The sequence below is a fragment of the Schistocerca cancellata genome, chromosome 5, assembly GCF_023864275.1.
Source record: "Schistocerca cancellata isolate TAMUIC-IGC-003103 chromosome 5, iqSchCanc2.1, whole genome shotgun sequence".
NCBI lineage: Eukaryota > Metazoa > Arthropoda > Insecta > Orthoptera > Acrididae > Schistocerca > Schistocerca cancellata.
Window position 1 is genome coordinate 193,853,355 of NC_064630.1, and position 24,832 is coordinate 193,878,186.

The window sequence follows — 24,832 nt, forward strand, 5'->3', positions numbered from 1 at the left end:
TCCAACCCAATGCCAATAAACCCAAAGAAACTTAAAGATATTAATGAGCTTTTGAAATATGTTCCACCCATTTCCCATTTATTTTACGATAGTCTGGCATCTCATAACAGAACTGAGTAAGATGAAAATATACAACATATTGTGGAGGATGACAGTGAAGACATTTTTGATAGTCCTGATTATGTGTCATAGGCCTACTGTGTAATCTTGCAAAAAACATACTGAAAAAGTATACCAAAAAAGAAAGCTCTTGCTTGCAATGATAAGTTTATAATCTTAATATTTTACTGACAGAACCACTTTGTGTAAAGTATCGTTACCTTAAATTCACATTAAAACTTATAAAGGAACTATTAGGATGTACATATGATTAATTACATTACATTTATTCAAATAACATATTTTCTTCTTTCTCATGTACACAAAAATGTCAGTGCAACAGTGGTCTAACCAAGAGGATGAGTTGCAAGTGCCTCATAAAAACTGCACTCTCTCTAAAACTGATTCACAAAAGACTTTATAACATTGTGGTTACGTTAAACAATCATCATGGTATACACCACTACCAAAAAAGTGGGATTTCCAAATTCCAAGATAAACCACAATTGGATAACTTTGACCTTCAGCAGGCCGGAGTGGCAGTGCGGTTCTAGGCACTACAGTCTGGAACCGAGCGACCGCTACAGTCGCAGGTTTGAATCCTGCCTTGGGCATGGATGTGTGTGATGTCATTAGGTTAGTTAGGTTTAATTAGTTCTAAGTTCTAGGTGACTGATGACCTCAGAAGTTAAGTCACATAGTGCTCAGAGCCATTTGAACCATTTTTGACCTTCTGTTTCTCTATTTCTAAAAAAAGTGGCTTAGACCACTGTTGGACCCCTCCCCCCCCACCCAATTGTACCATACTTTAATTTTTTCCATTTATAAATACTTTTTATTTATCATAATACAACTGGTGAGCTAAATGCCACAACTTCAGGGCATAGGTTGTAAGCAGGGTTTGTTAACTATTGTTATAGTAAGAAAATTCTATGACATTGTTATTAGTCATAAAAACTAATTGTCTGTATTTTCTGTTTGTGTGAATTACAACAGGGAGCAAGTGTAGCAAAAAGGCAAAAACTGAGGAGAAAATTTTGGAAAGAAATAAGAATTGGACACAGGTTAAGTAAAATTTTTCATAGTAAGCTATTTTGTTTGGTGCAGCAGAGGTAAGATGGTTACACAAGTTGCTTGCATGGTCACACTTTGTAGCACCTCTTTTGGTGTAGATAGAAGCCTTTTCCTCATTGTTCCTTCCTTGAATTTTATGGTAGAAAATTTACAGGAATTTTTCAGTGTGATACACGTTGTCAGTAAAACACAAAGGATTGTGACACAATAGTTTGCATAGCATAATAGATGTGAAACAGGCTTTGACATTGCATAAATTACAATTATCAAGTGTAATAATTAGCATAAAAAATTGTAAACTTTTTCGTGAAATTTTTATTGTTGCATATTAATACAACATGACAGAAAAATATATGTCCATTATTGAAAGCAATAGTGAAAATGGAGTCAGCCAAGATGACGTAGAATTGTGGGATCAAACAATTGAAGTTCACGTGCCATGCATGCGTACTGCAGAAAGTTTAAGTAGGTCAGAGATGAGTGTCGCAGATGTGACAAATGATAACGACAGTCCACAGTAGAACCACCTTGATGGCACAATGTTTAAAATTGATGAGACAATGTCATGCATCTCCCATAGTGATATACTGCTCATGAATGAAACGGAAAGTGATACAAGTATGAATCTTGACAACATGTTTCAAACACCACTTGTTCAGAACACAAACATTAACTAGGAATGTTCGGCTGACAGCAACCACAGTAGTACAACTGATGCACTGCTGTGGCAGTTATTATCTAAGGTAAACATGAAATTAAATAGTATCAACTCAAATTTTAGTGATATGAAGCAAGATATGAATATCAAAATTGATAATTTGACACAAGACATGAACATAGTAAAACATCAACAAAACACTGTTACACAAGATTTAAATACAATGAAACAAGAGCCATATTAAGTATTCAAGGATATGCAAGACACAGTCTCACAGAAATTGAATGACTTAGCCAAAAATTTTCACACTGAAATTGACGAAAAATTGAATGATATGAGAAAACAAGTAAAGCATGAAGTACTTTCTGAAGTTAATAGTAACATTATGGGTTAAAACAGAAGGTAGATTCTTCTAATGACTATCATGGTCTAGTAGAGCAACAGATAAAGAAAATAACAGATGTGAACACAAATATTGAAGCCACACAAAACCAGTTGTGTTTGACTGTAAAATAGGTAACCACTGCTGTTAACAAATAAACAATGACTATGAAGGTGTACCTCTAGCTGTAGAAGAGCTTACTTTAAGGGTATCAGCATTAAAATCTGACTCAGCTTGTGCTAAGAAGGAGAGAGAGAAGATGAATGAAAATCTAAGTAACGTTTGTCAAGCTGAAGCAGGTATGTTAGATAAAAGGGATACCATTGCAGAGAAGTTAGTAGCAATTGTAAGTTATACACAGATGTAGTAGAAAAAGCTGTCCAGAAAAAAAATGAAATAGTGAACAAGGTAAACATTAATCTACAAGATTGGATCCACAATGTTTCAGAAGAAAATATTACCATATCTACAATGGACAAGGCCTTAGGACCAGAATTGCTTAGCGAAGTCCCTGTTTAAGTGGATGATGTGCTAATAGCCACACCCACTTGGTTAGAACATATCAGGCTTCTTGAACAGATACTTCATCAATTTTCAGATTATGGAGTAACAACCAGTTTAAAAAAGTCTAGTTTTGGTAAGGAGCAAGTCCAGTTTTTAGGACATGTTGCGTCAGAACAAGGTACATTACCTGATCTGAAAAAAACTTGATGCTGTACACAATTGCCCAGCTCTAAGGAACAAAAAACAACTAAAATCCTTTTTAGGACTAGCATCCTTTTTTCGTAAATTCATACCACAGAAACTGATAAACAGTGATGCATTACTCAATTTGTTATGAAAAAATAGTCCTGGATTATGGGATGATAAGTGTCAGGGGAACTTAAGTAACATCAAGCATGCAATGCAAACATTCTTAGCCACCCTGACATGTCCAAGTATTTTTGTCTATGCACAATTGCCTCATCTCAGGGTTGGGGGCATGCTTCTTCCAGATGCTAGAAGAAGAAGGTAAGGAAGTACGCAAGGTCATCAGTTTTGCTACTTGCACATAATCAGAAGCAGAAATATCTTCCTCTGTGTCAGAAATGGAAAGTTTAGCTGTAATATGGGCATTTAAAAATTTTGAATATTTTTTTGTGGGACAAGAATACCAAAGTTTACGGTGACCATCAGTCACTGTAATTTCTTTTAACAAGTAATCAATAGCACTGTAGATTAGCTGGATGGTGTCTATACTTACAAGACTTCAGTTTCAAGATCATTTATATTAAAGGAAGTCTGAATGTTATTCCAGAAACCATGTCTAGGTTACCACAAGGTTTAGAGGAATTTAGTGAACTACCAGAGCAAGATGCAGAAATCAAAACGTTATTAATGCAAGGTACAACAAAACAGGTAGATTACCATAAGTTTAGTAAGCAAATAAAAATTATGCAACAGCAAGATCACAGATGGAGTAAATTCATGCAAAACCTAAAGAAAGATGAAGGTGGAAGGCAAGTAAATGGTATCAGGAGTACAAGGGTGTTTTGTTTCATAGAAAACATGAAAAATCTGATCAATGGTGAGTGTGTATTCCTAAAGATTATATCAACGAGTTTATAAGACACACACATGAAATAAGGGGGCATCATGGAGTAGGTAAATGTACTGAAAAAATTGCTACACTTCATTAGTTTCCAAATTTGAGTATGCAAGTCCTGCAAGTATTAAGAACGTGTGCAATATGTCCAAAATCAAAACAGTCCTATGTGTCAAAATATACTGAGCTACACTCTATACTCACAAAAAACCTCTAGATATAGTATCCCTGGACATACCTGGTCCATATCCAGGAAGTAAAGGAGGAATGGGATACATAGTAGCACTATATGATATTTTCTTGAAACATATCAAAATGTATTCCATTAAAACTGCAACAGCCACAAATATCAGAAAAAGAATTGGGAAGACTATCTGAGAAAAATAGGTAAACCAAAGGTACTACTAACTGATAATGCTTCATATTTTGTTGGGCAAAAGTGAAAAAAATTTATGACCTCATACAGCATACAACATGCATTAGTAAGCTTTTTTCACCTAGAAGCAAGCCCAGTAGAATGAGTCTTTAAAGAATTTAAACAGTTCATTAGGACATAGCACCCCTCTCAAACACACCCGATGGTTGGAATACATAACTCTTTTCATGCAAGTTGTCAATAACCTTCCACATTCTTCAACAGGTTACATACCTGATGAATTAATGTTCTGGACAAAACAAACAAATGAGTGGGAGTTGCTCATACCAAAAGTAACCACTACAGAAACGACCAACTAGCCATGAATACACTAGAAAACAGGGCCAAGTATTGAAAGAAAATGTATAATAAGAAACTGAAACACATTACACAGTTTTTTCAAGGGCAACGAATCCTCTTATGGATGCACCCTAAATTGACAAAATTTGGCAAACTGAATAAGAAGTGGCAATTGCTCTATTCAGGAGCATATATAATTTCCAAAATACCATACCCTGGGATGTACAGATTAGTATATGAGAAAACAGGGAGAGACAAGTGTCTGCACCCTCACAGAGATATTAAAGCTTCTATAGAATAATGGAGCTAGGTAGCATTTTTTTCTTTTCTATCATAGGATAATTGTACATAGTGTACATAACTCTAACTGTAATTTTTTCTTCTGGAGTGTATTTTAAGATGAAGTTGCTTGCATAGGTATAAGTAATTCTTTGATTTGTACACATAAGAATAAAGTCACAGGAATGAGAAGTAATACACATCTTCACATGAAGCGAAAGTATAAACAAAATTGGCTTATGGCTCAGCTGTGCATGCTCAACAATACTCACTGACGTCAGTAGTAGGAGAGGAAGCATTGAACTGTGTGCATGCATGACAGAATGGCAGAAGCTGCATCCAAATAGGAATTCGATACATACAAGTACCTAACTTAAATACAAAGTAAACAGAGATACTAGTCAATTTTGTCTACTGTCTAAGAACTAAGTAACCTATTGCTATATATACATAGAGATTTAATTAAATACTAAGCTATATACAACATATTTACAAGCAAAAGGAAGCACTATGAAGAAATATACAAGATGTGTATGCTAAGAAGAAATGACAAAAGACCGTAAGAAATTTCAAAGAAATATCTTTGCAGAGTAAATGATCATAAAGGGTAGCAGAGTAAATGAACGTCTATGAATTTAAATTAAATATGGAAATATCTGCAGATGGATGAAATTACCAAATGTATCAATGGCCACTGAGCTACATAATGCAATTAGGTTTAAGTTAATTGTAAGTATTTTTTTCTTTCAGTGACCAGTGCATTGTCATGATGCAGAGGAAGAAAATTATGTCAAGAGTAGCTGGTACCAAATGAAGAAATGGGCTGCACCTTGAGTAAACAATTTAGTTGTAAGGATATTTATACAAAGGTCATAAGAAAAAAGATAAATGAAAATATGCATCGTCACAGTATACCTCGATGACATTTATCAGTACCTATTCACAGCAGAATACACATAAATATTTAAGCATCTCATTTTACAAAAACTAACTAATTTTTTCTTATCATATGAAAGCATAAATAATGACATTCACAGGTATTCAAGGAAGATAAGTCTATGATGGATGAAACTTCTTCATATTTTACACTAAGCTACAACAAGTGCATGAAGAAACAACATTAGACAGTAAACATCATTTCCTTGAAATTAAAGTTAGCAACTAGTCCATGATTGTGCAAGTAACATTTCCTCATAAATCCTTGAACCAGTAGATGAGTATTTCCATTCTTCCCTCCAAAACAAAGTAGGTGGTGTCAAGTGTAGTTAAGACAGCATTGGATAATGTTTTAGTACCATTTTGAATGTTTTTCTCTCTCCTCTACCTAAAGAAGAAATGAGTGATAAAAGCCTAGCTATAAAATGAAATATAAATGTATTATATGCATGTATAGTATCATAATAATGTGTTATGTAATTAATTTGTATACCATGTGATCAAGTATATCCAGACACCTGGCTGAAAATGACTTACAAGTTTGTGGCACCCTCCAATGGTAATGTTGGAATTAATATATGTTGTTGGCCCACCTTTAGCCTTGATTACAGCTTCCACTCTCACAGAAATATGTTCAATCAGACGCTGGAAGGTTTCTTGGGGAATCATGGAGTGCTGGATGAGGAGAGGTATCAATGTCTGTCGGTGAGGCCTGGCGTGAATTCGGCGTTCCAAAAACATCTCAAAGGTATTCTATATGGTTCAGGTCAGAAGTCTGTGCAGGCCAGTCCATTAAATGGATATTATCATCATGTAACCACTCTTCCACAGGCCATGTATTATGAACAGGTGCTTGACCATACTGAAAGATGCAATCACCATCCCCGAATTGCTCTTCAAAAGTGAGACACAAAAGGTGCTTGAAACATCAATGTAGGCCTGTGCTGTGGTAGTGCAATGTAAAACAATAAGGGGTGCAAGCCTCCTCCATGAAAAACAAGATCACACCATGACTCCACTGCCTCCAAATTTTACTGTTGGCACTACACGTGCTGGCAGATGACGTTCACTGGGCATTTGCCATACCCACACCCTGCCACTAGATTGCCACACTGTGTACGATGATTTGTCACTCCACACAACATTTTTCCACTGTTCAATCATCCAATGCCAATGCACCAAATGAGGCATTGTTTGGCATTTACTGGTGTGATGTGTGGCTTATGAGCAGCTGCTCGAACATGAAATCCAAGTTTTCTCACCTTCCACCTAACTGTCATAGTACTTGCAGTGGATCCTGATGCAGTCTGGAATTCCTGTGTGATGGTCTGGATAGATGTCTGCCTACTACACATTCTCATCTACATTCACGTGGTTACTCTGCAATTCACACTTAAGTGCCCGGAGAGCATTCATTGAACCATTTTCATACTATTTCTCTACAATTCCACTCTTGAAAAGTGTGTGGGAAAAAGTAACACCTAAATCTTTCCATTAAAGCTCTGATTTCTCTTATTTTATTATGATGATCATTTCTCCTTACATAGGTGGGTGTCAACAAAATATTTACGTGTTTGGAAGAGATAGTTGGTGATTGAAATATCATAAGTAGATCTCGCTGCAAAGAAAACTGCCTTTGTTTCAGTAACTGCCACCCAAACTTGCATATCATATCAGTGACACTCTCACCCCTATTGCATGACAACACGAAATGAGCTGCCCTTCTTTGCACTTTTTCGATATCCTCCGTCAATCCTACCTGGTAAGGATCCCATACTGCGCAGCAATATTCCAGCAGAGAACGGACAAGTGTAATGTAGGCTGTCTCATCAGTGGGTTTGTTGCATCTTCTAAGTGTTCTGCCAACAAAGCACAGTCTATGTTTTGCCTTCCCCACAATATTATCTATGTGGTCTTTCCAATTTAAGTTGCCTGTAATTGTAATTCCTAGGTATTTAGTTGAATTGACAGCCCTTAGATTTGTGCGATTTATCATATACCCAAAATTTATCAGAATTCTTTTAGTACCCATGTGGATGACCTCATAATTTTCTTTGTTTAGTGCTAATATGTCATTCTCTTCAAGGTGATTCATAATGTTCGAGTACAGTATATGCTCCAAAATCCTACTGCAAATTGAGGTCAGTGATATGGATCTGTAATTCAATCAGATACGCCTATTTCCTTTCTTGAATATTGCTGTGACCTGCGGTACTTTCCAGTCTTTAGGCACAGACCATTTGTCAAGTGATCAGTTGTACATGTTAGCTAAGAAAGGAGCCATTGTGTCTGCATACTCGGAGAGGAACCTGATTGGCATACCATATGGACCGGAAGACTTGGGTTTCTTAACTGATTTGAGTTGTTTCACAACACTTAAAATATTTACTTTTATGTCACTCATGCTAACAGCTGTTCTGGTTTCAAATTCTGGAATATTTACTTTGTCTTCTTTCATAAAGGAATTATGGAAAACTGTATTTAGTAACTCTGCTTTAGTGGCACCATTATTGCTAACATTTCAATCACTGATGTGCAGTGACGGTATTGACTGTTTTTTGCCACTGGTGTACTTTACATATGACCAGAATCTCTTTGGGTTTTCTACCATATTTTGGGACAATATTACACTGTGGAATCTATTAAAAGCATCTTGCATTAACGTCCGCACTAAATTTTGAGCTTCTGTGAAACTTAGCCAGTCTTGGGGATTTTGCGTTCTGAATTTTGCATGCTTTTTCCATTGCTTCTGCAACAGTGTTCTAATGTGTATTGTGTATCATGGTGGATCAGTCCTGTCTCTTATTAACTTATGCGATATGAATCTATCTATTGCTGTCAATTCTGTATCTTTGAATTTGAGCCATATCTGGTCTACACTTACATAATTGGCTTGGAAGGAATGGAGACTCTCTCTTAGGAAGGCATCAAGTGAATTTTTATCTGCTGCTTTAAATAGATATATTTTGCATTTATTTTTAGTAGTTATGGTTGATATGGTTTTGAGCCTTGCTACAATGGCCTTTGTTCACTAATCCATGTATCCATCATTATGCTCACTATTAGATCAGGATTATTTGTGGCTGAGAGGTCAAGTGTGTTTTCACAACTATTTACAATTTGTGTGGGCTCATGAACTAATTGTTCAAAGTAATTCTCAGAGAAAGCATTTAGTACAATTTTGGAAGATGTTTTCTGTCTACCACTGGCTTTGAACATGTATTTTCATCAAAAAATCAAGGGTAGATTGAAGTCTCCAACAATTATAACTGTATGAGTGGGGTACTTATTTGTAAGGAGATTCAAGTTTTCTGTGAAGCGTTTAGCTATCATATCATCTGAATCAGGGGGGCGGTAGAAGGAGCCAATTATTATTTTGGTATGGCTGTTGAGTATAACCTCTACCCATAGTAATTCACAGGAACTATCTATTTCAGCTTCACTACAAGATAAACTACTACCAACAGACACAAACACACCACCTTCTACTTTATTTAATCAATCCTTTCAGAACACGGTTTGCACCTCTGTAAAAATTTCGGCAGAATTTATCTCCAGCTTTAGCCAGCTTTCTGTCCCTATAACAATTTCAGCTTCATTGCTTTCTATCAATGCTTGAAGCTCTGGTACTTTTCCAACAAAGCTACAATTTACAACTACAATACCAACTGTTGCTTGGTCGATTCTCGTTGTTTCTTTGTGCTGTGCCCTTTGAGACTGGAGCCCTTTTTGATCTTTCCCAAGACTATCTAACCTAAAAAGCTGCCCTGCCCACGCCACACAGGCCCTGCTACCCATGTAGCTGCCTCCTGTGTGTAGTGGACACCTGATCTATTTAGCAGAACCCGAAACCCCACAACCCTATGGTGCAAGTCGAGGAATCTGCAGCCTACATGGTCGCAGAACTGTGTGAGCCTCTGATTCAGACCCTCCACTCAGCTCTGTACCAAAGGTCAGCAATGGTCTTGTCGACAATGCTGCAGATGGTGAGCTCTGCCTTCATCTCATTAGCAAGACTGGCAGTCTTCACCAACTCAGATAGCCACCAGAAACCAGAGAGAATCTCTTCCAATCCATAGCGACACACATCATTAGTGCCGACATGAGCCACCACCTGCAGTTGGCTGCACCCTGTATCCTTCATGGCATCCGGAAGGACTCTTTCCACATCTTGGATGACTTCCCCCAGTATGCACATCCGTTCACATTGGTTTCCTTCACCTGTCGGTGGTCCCTGTCAGTCATCAGGTGAGGTCGGCCTGTATGCTTTTGTGCTGTACATGTCCCTTTATGTTTCCACTTCACTATCACATTGCAAACAGTGGACCTAGAGATGTTTAGGGGTGTGGAAATCTCACATACAGAGGTAAGACACAAGTGACAACCAATCACCTGACCATATTCGAAATCCATGAGTTCCACAAAGCACCGCATTCTGCTCTCTCACGATGTCTAATGACTACTGAGGTCACTGATATGGAGTACCTGGCAGGAGGTGGTAGCACAATGCACTTAATATGAAAAATGTATGTTTTGGGGGATGTTTGGATACGAGGGTTGGAACTTAAAAAGTGGCAACTATTTATTCACAACCGTTACAAAAGAGTTACATGTTTGCACCTGTTACTCTCCTTCAAAGTAGTCACCAGTGTTGTATAGAACCCATTTCCAGTGATGTGGAAGGCATAGTATACTGTTAGCAGAACCTGTTCTGTTGATGGTGTGAATGGAGCAGTCTACTGCCTGTCAAATCTTTAGAACAGTTCTGAAGTGAATGACAAGAAGTGATTCCTTTGTCTTTAGAATCAAATCAAAGTCACTAGGACTTATGTCTGGGGAGTATGGCGGATGATACAGTTCTTCCAAGTCCCATCGACTGAACAGAGCAGCCACAGCTTGCATTGTATGTGCCCACACAATGTCATGGAAAATGATGGGTGGGTTGCACAGAAAGTGTCACAGCTTCTTTCGCAAAGCTGGTCACAGGTGGTGTGCGAAAAATGAACAGTAATACTGTGCATTGACTGTCTGCCATGAAGGAACATAATGCTTTAGGATAACACCATCACAGTCATATATGAAAATCACTATAACTTTAGACTACTCCATTCGCACCATCAACAGATCAAGATGTGCTAATGGTGTACTACACCTTACACATCACTGGCAATGGGTTCTACAAAACCTTGGTGGCTACTTCGAAGTACAGTAACAAGTGCTAACATGTAACTCTTTTGTAGTGGTTGTGAATAAATAGTTGCCACTATTTAAGTTCCAGTCCTTGTACTTTTAATCATGTAGTATATACATCATGTGAACAAAAATAATTTAAAAACTAACAAACAACTATAGTAGCAGAACTTGATTAATGAAAACTTATGACATTTTAAAACTTAAGAAATTTATGTTCGTAATATAAGTGATAGATGGAACGTCAGCCATAGATATAAGCTATCCTGTTATGCATGTTGTTTTAACTCAATACTTATATGAATTTTCATTGGAAACCAAACTACATGTGAAGGAATGAACTTCAAAGAGAAGCAATTTATATAATGTTTTGGACAGCTATATGTGTCTTTCAACAAGAGGGTGGTGAAGTGTGGTGACATTAACATATGTGTGCAATGAAATAATTTCTGAGTATTGTGTCTCACAAAACCTGATATTTCAATAAGTGAACTATAGTTGTTCAACCCAGTACTTACCTTACTGACAAATGCTGTTGGCCAGTTTTCTCACCCCTGAAAATGCAAGTACAACAGGTAATAATGATACGCAAGCCATAAGAATGGAGAATTTCTGCCACAGCATCAGATTTTGAAAAATAAGCATACACTCACAGCACCCAGAGTGAAGACAAATGGCACAGCAATTCTTTAATATGTAATACTCAGGTGACAGTGTGACACTTACTATGAAATCAACACTAATAAAATGAGTGCATGCATGTAGGATGGTAGCAACTAGCAGGTTAATTGATAGTGACTCTTGCTTAGCCTCCAAACCTACCAGTGCGCAAGTGCAAAAACTGGAAGTGAGGCCAAAGCAAATTGAATATTATTGTCAGTGAGCTAAATTAATATATGTAGGCCTAATGAACTAGCATATCATGTATATAATCTTTCAATTTCTTGTAGAACTTTAGCATACATAGGATGAGCTGTTTTATCCATCCCTTTAAATAAAAGAGAAGCCAACACATAAAGGGCATCAACCCCTATCAGCAAATGTAAATATAAATATGTACGTTCAAAAAACACTGAATGTCTCCATACCATGTCAACATACAGTGAGGGGGCAATTGTGTAGGTACATGGTGAAAGATCCCCAGGATATGGTAAAGTTAAAATTTATTTTAAAAAAATAGAAGAAAAATGAAACAGTGATTGACCAGAAGCATCACCAAAGACATTAATTATGAATGTGTGGTAAGACACAGACAAATGTACAAAAAAAAATCAGTCACTTTTTCTTGTACACAATTTTGTTTCACTCTCTCATATGTAGAAGGATGGTTAAGATGTATTGCTTGAAGTATGATGTGCTACAAGTGTTGTGTATTCTCTGTGATTCTGAATAAGAGAAGTATTAAGTATTTTTATTGAAGTGGAGCCAAGTTGGGAAGTTTTTCTTCATTTTCTGAGATGCACTTGTATCCTTGGTGTTGGTTGCTTGCATCTACAATTGAAATGTAAGAGAGGAAGTCCAAATTCCACAATTTTGTACACACAGAACATTTACTCATAATGCAATTGTACTATACTTTAATTATTTTTCCATTTACATTTTTTTTTACTTATTATAATACATGACCCATGAATCTAAACCTTACCCTGTACAACCCAGCAAAAATGTTTCGACACAACAAAATGGATAAAGCTCATAATCATAGCAGTAAGTTCAATCATATGCAAAGAGTAATTGTGAGAAGCATCTAGTGTCAATAAATGGTTGTACATTCTCCTTGAGTACACACTAAAACAGTTGCGAAGACCAGACGTACCCAAAACACAGCTATCCATTAATCTGTCCACAACTCAAGTTCCAATCAGATATAATAGTGCAATATTCAGGATAAATACATGTAAACATAGTCATAACTAGCTTTGAATGATGGCACAGTTCAGTAGCTTGAGAACCAAAATCAGTGTATGAAACCAGACATGTATACATCTTAATTATCTTATCCATACCAGTAAATGTCTTCCACAATATTTGTTAACTGTCCATACAAGTAACCTACATACACAAAGACCTAGAAGATTCATTTTCAAATGATAAAAAAATACATAGGCTACTGATGTAAAGTTACATAATGATTGGAAAGTCAATCCTCCAATAATAATAATAAAAAAAAGAACCATGAATTTATGCTGAATAATGTTGTCTTCAGTGGTCCTGGCTAACAATTCACAAATATTTGTCATAACACACATCCATTCAACTAATGCTCCAGTACGTTACACAGCACCCAAGATCTCTTGCAAGTTGACTGGTCCAGCAGGGTACAGCCATACAGCAGTGTGGGGAGCGGATCCACACACATCTTTCAGCTTCCTTCCTATAGCTCTTATCACACACTCCATTGGATAGGTAACTTACTGTCTAGCATTCACATCAAATCCTGAAACATTGTTTTGTGTACTAAATATTCTGTTCAATACCTCCTTCACAATGAGATATATCCTCCTTAGTTATTCTAACATCAATTATATGGGATTTATGTCAATTGAAATTAAAAAGTATTCACATATGAAACATTAATAAACAGAGGTAAATGCAATAAAAAAAAATTCTAATAAGCTATTACATATAGATATACTCAGATAGTGTATGTCATGATAGCGGCTAGAGCAGGTCTAAAATTTAAGGAACTGTCCTTTGAGAAAAACGTAAATTTTGCAGTTAAAAAGATATCATGTGAAAATTGTAAAGACAAAATAACAAAACTGAATGAATGCATAACAAGCTTACAATTCATAATCAGTAGTTTGAAATCAGATATTTCATAAATATGGCAAGAAAATAGTGAGATGAAGGCGGTAAAACTTGCACAAGATAGTTCGTCCATTACTGAAAAGTGGTCAAATGTTTTGTGCAATAATAGCAAGACCATAGTGCAAAACTGGAAAACCTGCAAAAGTAATGCAAGCTTTGTGCACGAAAACACATTTCAAGTATTTTCAACAGCCAACAGTGAAACCGCAACATCTACTCCACATGAATGATAGGAAAAGCAAAAAGGCACGGTGAATAAGGTAGGAGAAGAAAATTTACTGACAAAAACAAGTATGAATGAGGTCTATGTAAATGTGCCAACCAAAAATTTTACCGAAGTGTTTAGTAAAAAAAATACAAAATGATTCCCACACTGTGTACTCCAGTAACAGAAAACTGTTTGTGGTTTCAGACAGCCATGGTCATGGACTTGCAAGTAAGCCAAAAGAAACAACTAAAACATATTCGTGTGGTATAGTGAAACCAGGAGCCCCACTTGGGGAAATTAAAAAAGTTACTTCAGCCACAGAGGTAAAAAATCTGCACGATAAAGACTCTGTTGTACTCCTGGGAGGCACAAACAACATCTAAAAAATGAAACAGTAAGCGCCATGTGCTATCTTATACAGTGCCCGAGAAATCTCACTAACACAAATGTAGTAATGGTCAATGTTCTGCATCGCTGTGATCTTGTAAGATGGTCATGTGTTAATACGGAAATAAAAAGGGCCAACAATCAGTTTGTGGACATTTTAAAAACATGAAATATGTTGATATAAGCAATATGGGACGTTGATTCCACACACAACATGGACTTCACCTGAATGGCTTGCGGAAACAATATCTGACAAACCTGATAACAAAGGAAATCAAAAAAACACCAAAATAAATTCAAAACCAAAATGATAAACGCATCGCCATTGCCAAACTCCACAACGAAAGCATTGCAAAAAGAGGTAAAAGCATTAGAACCATCTTCACCACCAGCAAAGCATGTAAAAAAAGACAAAACGTTAACACAAAGAACAGTCAACAATGATCTGAACACCATGATAACTACAGTTCCTCATCATCCAAATATCATTTTAGATGAAAACAAGGAAAATGGGAAGACTCCAACTTCACAGGAAGTCACAGCAGTAGTGGCAGAACCAACATTGGAAGTGTCAGAAACAGTATCACTGTCAACAACAAAGATAGAAATGGCAGTATTAAGTACATTAGCAGCAGCACCAATAGTGCAACAAGCAACTCACCACAGCCCAATGTACAGGTATGTCCAGAGAGTTGCAGAAAACCTATCCTTCCCAAGGATTTTTGGTATCTCACGAGGACATGGGAATGAATATGACAACACAAAATGTAAATAAAACTGTAACCAATTCTCACCCTAATTACCTGCAGATTTTAAGTATTCAGTGCCTTAGAAACAAATCACTAGAACATGAGGTAGCAATTGATGGCTCAAACACTGACTCCATGTGTATCATGGAGCATTGGTGCAGAAGTTTTGAACTAAGTATCATTAAGAGTCATCCATATAAACTGCCAAGTCAGCATTGTGGAAAAAATGCCAAAAATGGAGGTGTATGTATCTTTACAAAAGCAAGTATCAGGTACAAAAGGTTGTGTGAAGCTGAATCATTGAGTGTGGGAAATCAGTTTGAAGCAGCAGCTATAAAGTTGTATGAAATATAGGGAAAAGTCATATTCATAGCAATATACAGATCACCTACTGGGGATACAGACATAGTCATTAAGAAATTAGAGACACTGCTAAACATTCTTTTTTACTGAAAGAGCCACTGTAGCTGTCTGTGTGGATTTCAACATAAATCTTATGAATGAAAGTAGGCTAGAAAATCAATTCCTAAATCTAGTATGTAGTTTCAATCTGGTTCCACATGTACAAAAACCCACAAGAATAACATATAATACAAACAGTCTTATAGATAATATATTTTCAAATGTGCGATCCACAGAAATGTAAGTAACAAATACTGATTTCAGATTATCAGACCATAATGCTCTCGTCCTCAATATTCCTTCAATTCCTTCATGTATAAAAGAAAATTTTCCACTGAAAACTGTGTAGAATTTACAAATATCCTAACTAGTCAGTCCTGGGCAGAAGTGCTGTCCCTAACAAATACGAATGATGCATATTACACTTTTTCTACAATTTTCATGTGATATTTTGAAATGTGCTTTCCAAACTTAATAAGACAGTCTGATAACAAATAAAAAGCCATACAGGGTATTGTTAACACTGGAACAGGAAAGAGATGTGAAGACCAGGATATCATTCTCAAGAACACAGAAAATGTCAGTATAAAAAAGCATTATTTGTCAAATTACATTAACAATTATTTCATAAGTGCAACAACTTCATTAAGCTCAAAATTTACAAACCAAGAAAAACCTAAATTTCCAAAAGCACTTGTACCATGAGGATACATCCAACAGATAAACATGAAGTGTTGAAAGTAATAAAGAGCTGGAAACCTAAAATGTCACCAGGGAGTAGATGAAGTTCCTGTTTATATCATAATCATGAGAGCTGCACAAATTGTGAGGTCCTTGGCATACATATCCAACTTATCATTTAATGAAGGAGTGTTTCCGGAAAAAAGTGAAGTCATTATTGAAAACCAGTGACAAGCATAGGGTAAAAAACTATCAGCCAATATCCCTCCTTCCAGCATTTTCCAAAATAAAAAAAAAAGCCTTCAGCATAGTAGTAACAAATTTAGATCTCATCTCATTTGATGATGTCAATCATAGCATTCTTTTAGAAAAACTGGAAGCATTAGGTATTCATGGGACAGGGAAAAAGTGGTTTGAAACGTACCTACAAAACAGAACAAAGATTGTAGGACTGTTACTCAAACAACAAAATAAATTTAGTATCAGATTTTTAAATAATAATAAAAAAAAGTGGAAATAGGAGTGCCACAAGGCAATATTCTAGGTCTCTTTTTGTTCCTTGTCTACATAAATGACTTTCACACCTCAAATGGAGCAGCAGAGGTCATACTATTTCCAGATGACTTTAGTGTGATAATAGGTAAACCAAAGCAAATGCTGCAGACAACTACTGATCAAGTAATAAATAATGTCCACACTTGGTTCAATGCAAACCGGTTGACATTCAATGCAAATAAAACAAATTATATGCAGTTTGGGAAAATATGTCAAAACGTAAATCTTGATCCATTGATGATGATAATAATAATAATAATAATAATAATAATAATAATAATAATAGCTTTATTCAACATCAAATGGTACACTGCACATGTACAAAGAAACAGTAATGATTAAAGTTATTTGTACAATACACAAGACACATTCTTCTGAATACGTCATTAATTTACAACAAAATTACAATAAGATGTTTACTGATTTCTATTCACATAATTATCAAAGCATTTGTTCTTCATATAAGTATGGTACTCTTATAATGTGTAGAAATGGTGTTTTACTAAAAATTTCTTTAGCTGATGTTTCACTTTAATTGCACTATGCAGTGCATTAGTTAATTTTATACCTGTGTACTGTGGCCTCTTTTTGTAAAGTGCTGTTCTGTGGCTGCCAATGTAAAATCTTTCTTTATTTCTAGTATTGTACTGGTGGAATTCTGAATAAGTGACAAGGCCATAGACAGAGTGGAATCAGCAAAGTTGCTGGGGATTCATGTAGATGAAAATCTTATTTTAATGAACATGTAATGAAACTTATGCAAAAACTTACTCAGCCTGTTTTCCTCTTAGAATTATTGCAAATGTCTGTACTGCAGAGGGTGCCAGGATGGCATACTTTACCAATTTTCAGTCTCTTGCAACATACAGAATAATATTTTGGGGTTCCACCATTTGCCATCTAAAACAAATCTTTCTGTTACATAAGAGGGCTATCCAAATAATAGCACGCAGTCACCCACAGACTCAATGCAAACCCTTATTCAACAAGCTTAAAGATCTAACAGTACCCTCCTTATATTTGTACGAATGTGATTTACATGTCAGGGCCAACCTTGCAGATTTTCAGACAAATGATGGCCTGCATAACTACAATACTCGCAATAGCACAGCACTCCATACTCAGTGAACAAAAAGAATGCACACAAAAAGGCATGTGAGCCATATTGGTACAAAATTCTATAACATACTGCCAGCCAATATCAGAAAGTTAGAAGATGAAACAGATTAAAAGTAGAATTTAAAGAACTTCTACTTGAACAATGTTTTTACACAGTAAATGACTATTTAGGCCAATAAATAATTCTAATAACGTTTATATTAAGGCAAAACTGAAAACACTGTCTTTCATCCCCAGACGTTTCTGTTAATTTTGTATATCTGCTAGACAGTTGGTGAGTGTGATAAGATCTTTACTGAATTATTGTAGTGAATATAACGGCTTACTGTTTAGGGAAGACAAAAGTAAAGGCTTAGGACAAACAGACTATACAGTAACAATACTGTTAGTATACATGTATAAAAATTTGTATTACTGTGTCTTGTATGATCAAGTATTATTCTTTGGACTTTTTTTGTACAATTTTGTATGTATTACTCTTTGTACTACTTAATGTAAAATTTTGTTTCTCATAAATTTACATGCACTTTTGGACAACATCCATACAACATTTATTGTCTATGGATGGATAAATAAATAAATAAATAAAGTAAAAAAAGAGTTTTGCCTTTACAAATGTCTTCTTGTGTCTGTGTATATGCGGATGGATGTTTGTGTGTGTGTGCGAGTGTATACCTGTCCTTTTTTCCCCCTAAGGTAAGTCTTTCCATTCCCGGGATTGGAATGACTCCTTACCCTCTCCCTAAAAACCCACATCCTTTCGTCTTTCCCTCTCCTTCCCTCTTTCCTGACGAAGCAACCATTTGTTGCGAAAGCTTGAATTTTGTGTGTATGTTTGTGTTTGTTTGTGTGTCTATCGACCTGCCAGCGCTTTTGTTTGGTAAGTCTCATCATCTTTCTTTTTAGATATATTTTTCCCACATGGAATGTTACCATATATATATATATATATATATATATATATATATATATATATATATATATATATATATATATATATATATATATATATCATGTAGTTTCTAGTTTTATCTTATCCATTAATTGAGTTTAAATCTATCTGTATATGCATAAGACTATATAATTGTGCTTTGTTTGTAATTAATTTAGTATGTAAGATGACGTGATTTTATATATATATATATATCACGTCATCTTACATACTAAATTAATTACAAACAAAGCACAATTATATAGTCATATGCATATACAGATAGATTTAAACTCAATTAATGGATAAGATAAAACTAGAAACTACATGATCTTACACAGTACAATCATGGCAAATAAAACAAAATTACATAGGCTTAAAAATCTACAAACACAGTGAATATTTTCCTCTTGACTTGGTACCATTATGCATCCATATTCATATCTCTTGTCCACTATACTAAATGTTAACAGTACTTGATACTTTACATACTCACTTTGCTTACCAGTAGTTCCTCTTATCTTTACATCTACAATGGGCATTTCCACAAGATTCTTACTATACTAGATCTAGTCTCTAAATTGTACAGATACACCACAAATGAGGCTAACTGTATCAGTCAAACAGTTCCCTTCCCACTGATAAATCTTAATCTTACTGTAAGGACATCCAAAATCTGAATCATCATCTTTGTTATTGGACAGTTCATGTAAGAGATCACTTTCAATTTCATCAAATGCTACATCAACACTATTCTTACAGGGTATTATGAACTCTACTAATACCATAGCATTGTATTGTATGGAACTGAGGACCTAGAAATGATGGAGAGGATTAATCCTCACTGTAACCCTCAGTGGTACACAACCTCACCACCACCCCACACCAAACCCAGGGTTATTGTGCAGTTCAGCCCAGTTGAACCCCCCCTTTTCCCCCCCTTCCCCCCCCCCCCAAACCCCCTCCCCGTGACTGTCTCACACCAGACAAGTGTAACCCCAATGTTTGCATGGTAGAGTGATTATGGTGTACGAGTTTACATGGAGAAAGTGTTTGCACAGCAATCCCTGACATAGTGTAACTGATGTGGAATAAGGGGAAGCAGCCCGCATTTGCTGAGGCAGATGGAAAACCACCTTAAAAACCATCCACAGACTGGCCGACACACCAGACCTTGACACAAATCCACCATGTGGATTCTTGCCGGGGACCAGTAAGCCTTCCCACTTGGAAAGCAGTGCGTTAGACCACACAGCTAACCAGAAGGGCACCATAGCATTACTTTGGTTACTCATGTTGTAATTCCTATGTAGATATTCTTACACTTCTTTCCACCAATTTGGATACAAATTTTGGCCAACCACAGCTAACTAATTCCAGAATGCACATTTATCTATGTTATCATAAATTTGGTCCCAAACAAAATTTCAAAAAACTTTTACCTTTATTCTCTAGGCTTACAGATGACTCACCTTCACTATTTAGACAATTACTCTGCATGATGTTAATTAAAAGAGGCTATAACTGGACTGGTGTCCGCCGCTCGTGGTCTCGCGGTAGCGTTCTCGCTTCCCGAGCACGGGGTCCCGGGTTCGATTCCCGGCGGGGTCAGGGATTTTCACCTGCCTCGAGATGACTGGGTGTTTGTGTTGTCCCCATCATTTCATCATCATCCAGGAAAGTGGCGAAATTGGACTGAGCAAAGATTGGGTAATTGTACGGGCGCTGATGACCACGCAGTTGAGCGCCCCACAAACCAAACAAACCAAACATCATCATCAACTGGACTGGTATCCCGGACTCTCACTTGCATCATCACAAACATCACTTATCATATCAGTATTCACAAATAACTCTGAAACTTCATTATTCTTAAACTCCACAAAAACCTGATACTCATTATCATCCTCTTCCAAAATTACTTTGTCAACAACATGATTAACAACACAAGTCTCATCACCATCAAAGGCACATTCCTCACCTACATTCATTTGCAGCAATAAGCTACAAGTCTCGACTTAAAATACCATCTAATCCAGATCCAATACAGTCATCACCTGATTTCATACATCAATAACACTGTTTTCTGACCAAGAGAAGAAATCATTAGTACACACCACATTAAAATCCTCATAATTCTGACATTCTGGTTTGTGATTAATACCTACAACACTATAATTAAACATAGTATTCCAAAACTTTTGATCAAAACATAAATGAGAAATCTGATGTTCCTTCTGTTCAACTCCAGACACCTGTGCTACATTATTAATATCGTTATTACACTCCTGGAAATGGAAAAAAGAACACATTGACACCGGTGTGTCAGACCCACCATACTTGCTCCGGACACTGCGAGAGGGCTGTACAAGCAATGATCACACGCACGGCACAGCAGACACACCAGGAACCGCGGTGTTGGCCGTCGAATGGCGCTAGCTGCGTAGCATTTGTGCACCGCCGCCGTCAGTGTCAGCCAGTTTGCCGTGGCATACGGAGCTCCATCGCAGTCTTTAACACTGGTAGCATGCCGCGACAGCGTGGATGTGAACCGTATGTGCAGTTGATGGACTTTGAGCGAGGGCGTATAGTGGGCATGCGGGAGGCCGGGTGGACGTACTGCCGAATTGCTCAACACGTGGGGCGTGAGGTCTCCACAGTACATCGATGTTGTCGCCAGTGGTCGGCGGAAGGTGCACGTGCCTGTCGACCTGGGACCGGACCGCAACGACGCACGGATGCACGCCAAGACCGTAGGATCCTACGCAGTGCCGTAGGGGACCACACCGCCACTTCCCAGCAAATTAGGGACACTGTTGCTCCTGGGGTATCGGCGAGGACCATTCGCAACCATCTCCATGAAGCCGGGCTACGGTCCCGCACACCGTTAGGCCGTCTTCCGCCCACGCCCCAACATCGCGCAGCCCGCCTCCAGTGGTGTCACGACAGACGTGAATGGAGGGACGAATGGAGACGTGTCGTCTTCAGCGATGAGAGTCGCTTCTGCCTTGGTGCCAATGATGGTCGTATGCGTGTTTGGCGCCGTGCAGGTGAGCGCCACAATCAGGACTGCATACGACCAAGGCACACAGGGCCAACACCCGGCATCATGGTGTGGGGAGTGATCTCCTACACTGGCCGTACACCACTGGTGATCGTCGAGGGGACACTGAATAGTGCACGGTACATCCAAACCGTCATCGAACCCATCGTTCTACCATTCCTAGACCGGCAAGGGAACTTGCTGTTCCAACAGGACAATGCACGTCCGCATGTATCCCGTGCCACCCAACGTGCTCTAGAAGGTGTAAGTCAACTACCCTGGCCAGCAAGATCTCCGGATCTGTCCCCCATTGAGCTTGTTTGGGACTGGATGAAGCGTCGTCTCACGCGGTCTGCACGTCCAGCACGAACGCTGGTCCAACTGAGGCGCCAGGTGGAAATGGCATGGCAAGCCGTTCCACAGGACTACATCCAGCATCTCTACGATCATCTCCATGGGAGAATAGCAGCCTGCATTGCTGCGAAAGGTGGATATACACTGTACTAGTGCCGACATTGTGCATGCTCTGTTGCCTGTGTCTATGTGCCTGTGGTTCTGTCAGTGTGATCATGTGATGTATCTGACCCCAGGAATGTGTCAATAAAGTTTCCCCTTCCTGGGACAATGAATTCACGGTGTTCTTATTTCAATTTCCAGGAGTGTATTTTCTAATTGTAGGTGTATATTGGGGGTCCTGTTATTGTTGTATTTCCTCACTCCAAAACTGTGGACATTCATTGAGGCAGACTGCTGTTTCCTGAATATTTACCTCTATGATTGTTTTTTGCATTACATTGCCCATAGGTATCCCCCATTGTTCTTATTCTGCTGATGTTCAAAATATCGGTCTCGAACCATTTTGACCCTTGTTGAAGTTTCCACTATCTCTGTTTCTGTAGTTGTTACCATTGTAATCTCTATCATTTCGGTTATTATGGATGTGTTTCTTTCTACTACCCTATCCAGCCTGTTTACATACCATACCACTTATTCCTAGATAGTCTGCCTTCAGAAATAGTATTTGGTGGTTCACAGTGTCAGAGGCTTTACATAAATCACAAAATAACCCTGTTGTCACCATTTTCTCATTTAGAGATTCCAAAACCTTATCTATAGAGGCATATATGGCTTGTTCAGTTGACACACTTTTCAGGAAACTAAACTGATGTTTGCTAAGAATACTGAATTTATGTAGGTGTTCTAAAATTCTAGAATACACAAGTTTTTCTAGTATCTTTGAAAACACAGTCAGGAGACATACTGGTCTGAAATTTGTAACATCAGTTTTCTCCACTTTCTTAAAGAGAGGCTTCATGATAGCATACTTTAGTCTATCAGGAACAATTCCTTGTTTCAAAGAGCCATTGAAAATATGACACAGTAAACCACTTACAGAAGTAAACACTGTTTTAACAGTTTTCTGGAAATATTGTCTGCTCCACAGGAGTTCTTGGTTTACATGGAGGCAAATGTTCTTTCAATTTCTGATACTGTAATAAGTCTAATATGGATCTGAATTATTATGTTAGGGACTGCATTTTGCAAAAAGGTCAGCCTATTTGCTCAGACACTTACAGGAAGTGTTTATTAAAGATTTCAGCTATGATCTCAGGATTTTGCTCAAGATTCCCTTCATGTTCCGTTATGAAGATTTCTACGGGTCTTTTTTTTATTGTTCCCTGTCTCCTTGCTGACTATTTACCAGACAGTCTTCATTTTATTATTGGAGTTATCAATTTCTTTTACATAATATAGTGCTTTTGATGTCTGAATAACTTTCTTTAGGATTTTACTATACATTTTATAATGGTTGATTAATTCTCTGTCCATGGACCCTCTGTTACAATATAAAGTTCCCTCTTACATTTACATGACACTCTGTTTCAAGAATTCTAGAACCACTCAGCCTTCCACTGTCTCAAACACATGATATTTTAGATGTGATTTGGAGAAGGGACCCGATCTACTACATGTCACCTGTCTGTGTGTGCAGGTGTGAAATCAGTCATGAGCAAAAGGTCAATGCAGCGGTTGAACAACACCAACAAGTACTTGTTGGACAATCCATTGTAGTTGTAGTGAAAGCACACGGAAGAACCAAGGAACTTCTGTGTTACTCTGCACTGTTTGTAATGTGACTATTGTTAGTGACAAAAGAACAGTTGAGATTCTGAATTTTGAAAAATCTCTTATCTTGGGCTTTCTGGAGGCAAGGCATATTTTTTAGAATATATTTGTAGTAGAGACATGGTTGTTAAGCCAACTCTTTTCTAAATGGACTTAAATCTGTTTCTAATGTGAGATGATATGAGTTACTTATGAGAAGTAAGTTCTTATGTAGCTCAAATATACCAATAGTTATTGAAAAGTAGTCTTTGATAGCTAAATTATTTCACAAATGGTGAGAGAGTCTTTTAAGTTCCAGCAACTAGCATCATTCTTGGAGAAGTTTATAGAGATTCCAGAAGCTGGCTATATAGAGAAAAAGATTGACTGTATACACCAAGTAATTCGACTCATATAAGAGAAGTGGGAAGTTTGCACATACACTTCATACACTCTTAGTCATCAAAAACATTAGAACATGGCGACCGGTGTGAAAGGACCAAAGACAACAGGAATTTTGAGACGTAAAAGAGAGAAAAAGCTATCAAGTGTTGCCATAGCAACCTAGCATAACAAGACGAGAGAACCATTAAGAGAAACTGGATTAGGGGAGAGTATCCATGGGAGAAAATTTGTAAAGACAAATAAGGGAGAAGACGTTAGAAAGTCACGGGAAAAACCGGAGAGAAGATCTCAACATATTGGACTAAGAAGAGATATGTCTAGAATGATATGACTAAGAAGATCTGGTGTGGGGAGTATTCAGCTCTCACACGCATTGCAGGGACACAGACATGGAAACCAGCCTACATCCGACACCACCGGCACCAGTTGCTGTTCACCGGTGCTGACCTGCCAACACGTCGCTGCAAGAATTATATGTCGGGTGAGTCCAAAACAGAACTGTAGTACCTTATCAAGA